Source organism: Peromyscus californicus, unplaced genomic scaffold (assembly GCF_007827085.1).
Source record: "Peromyscus californicus insignis strain IS unplaced genomic scaffold, ASM782708v3 Scaffold_17__1_contigs__length_78620276, whole genome shotgun sequence".
Classification (NCBI taxonomy): domain Eukaryota; kingdom Metazoa; phylum Chordata; class Mammalia; order Rodentia; family Cricetidae; genus Peromyscus; species Peromyscus californicus.
In genome coordinates this window covers 78067709-78070023 of record NW_026294469.1, presented here as the reverse complement: position 1 = coordinate 78070023, position 2315 = coordinate 78067709, and positions in this window count along the sequence as shown.

Sequence of the window (2315 nt, the reverse complement as noted above, 5' to 3'; positions counted from 1 at the left end):
CAGCTTCACACAAGTTAAAATTATCTGAGAAGAGGGAACCTCAGTTAAGAAAATGCCTCCCATAAGAGGGAACTGTATACAAGCCTGAAGGGAATTTTATTAACTAGTGATTAATGGGTGAGGACCAGGCCATTGTAGGTGGTGTTGTCCCTGAGTAGGTAGCCCTAGGTTCTATAAGAAAGCAGAAAGCAGGCTAAGCAAGACACTATGAGCAAGCCAGTAGCAACACCCTTCCATGACATCTGCATCAGCCTCTGCCTCCAGATTCCTGCCTTTACTTCCTTTAATGAGGGAATACAATGTGTAAGTGTAAGCCAAACAAACAAATGAACAAACAAACAAAAAAAATCCAAAATACTTTTCACTCCAACTTGCTTTTGGTAGTGGTGTTTTATCACAGCAACAGTAATTGTAACTAAGTTAATGTGTATGCCTGAGTTTCCACTAAGGCAATTGAACAGATGTTGTTTATTTAACAAAGTCTCTATCATTCTATTTTATCAATAAAGACTTGGGAGCCAGATGCTGGGATGAAGACCTGCTAGCTCAGAGAGGCAGAGAAAGCACCCAGATGCTTTCTTCCTCTGCCATCATCCCAGAAAGAGAGCTTTCTCCTACACTGTCTCAAGCAAAAATTCCTCCAACAAGATGTCTCTCCCTTTATTTCCTGTGCATCTCTCTCTCTCTCTCTCTCTCTCTCTCTCTCTCTCTCTCTCTCTCTCTCTCTCTCTCTCTGTCCTCCTGTCTTCTTCTTTCTCTCTATGTTTTTTTTCCTGTCAACTGGTTGCTTGCTCCACCTCTCCACCTACTGTTGATTTTATTTGATCCTGTTTATAATATTAAAGCAGGAAGCTCTTGGATTAAAGGTGTGCGATAGAGATAAGTCACACCACATCTAGAAGCATGTTCCTCCAGTATGTATGAGTGTGTACATATGCCTACATTTGTGTGGGACATGCATGTATAAGTAGTCCCATGGTACGCACTTGCACATATATATAGGAGATTGAGAGCCCAGAGATCTACATCAAGTTTCTTCTTCAATAACTCTCCACCTTATTGTTTGATACAGGGTCTCTCAACTGTACCTGCAACTAACCAAGGTAGATAAATGGCTGGCCAATGGTTTGCAGGGATCCACCTGTCCTCCCCTGAAACCACCAGGCACTGGGATTACAAACACTGCTGTTCAGTCCATTTTAGCTAGGTTCTGGGGATCTAAAAGTAGCTCCCAGTAAGCTAACTCCTCACCATACTTCTGGCATACTTGATGCAGATTGTGAGGTGAGTCTGCTTCTTTACAGTCCTGTCTCAGATGAAAAGATTCATTAATTTTCACTGAAACATCTCAGACTTTACTCAAAGTAAACTAAACTATTTTCTGTAGTACAATTTACTCAAAGGATTTGCCATTTTTCTAGGTGGTATAAATAGTAGAATGAAATTTCTCCACCATATTTATCTATGTAAATTTTGTCCACAACTGCAACATAGAGAATGATTTCTTTCATGTGACAGCAAAATGCTATTTTCTTTATTGGACAGTTGGACATGAAATAGAGGGAATACAGCTTTATTTATTCTTAAACATATATTGTTTATGTTTTTGTAATGACATCCTGGAAAACACAAAATCCCATGTAGACCTTTCAGAATTACACTGAATTTTAACAGTGCTGAAAGAGTAAGCCAACTCAACGACTTATATTTGATCATTACCAACAGTCATAGTTAGGGTTACTGTTGGTGTAATAAAACACCACAACCAAAACACCTTAGGGAGGAAAGGGTTTATTTAGCTTGCACTTCCTTAGCATTGGCCATCATCAAAGGAAGTCAGGACAGGAACTCAAACAGGACAGGAACCTGGAGGCAGGAGCTGATGCAGAGGCCATAAAGGGTTTCTGCCTACTTGCTTGCTCCATATGGATTGTTCAGCCTGCTATTTTATAGAACCCAGGACTACCAGCCCAGGTGTGGAATCATCTACAATAGGCTGAGCTCTCCCCCATCAATTACTAATTAAGAAAGTGCCCTAAAACTGGCTCTTATGGAGACATTTTCTCAATTGAGATTACCTCCTTTCAGATAAGTCTTTCTTGTGTCAAGTTGATATAAAACTATCCATGTCACCAACTATTGTTTGAATTTTGAGATAAGGTTTTTTCTAGACAGGTCAATATAGCCTCCAACTTTCATGATTTTCCCTCAGCCTCCAGAGTAGTAAGATTACAAGGGTGTAATACATTTTGTATCTCTATTTCAAAAGACCATGGGAATGGTATAACTATATACTTTCAAAGTAAAGATAATAT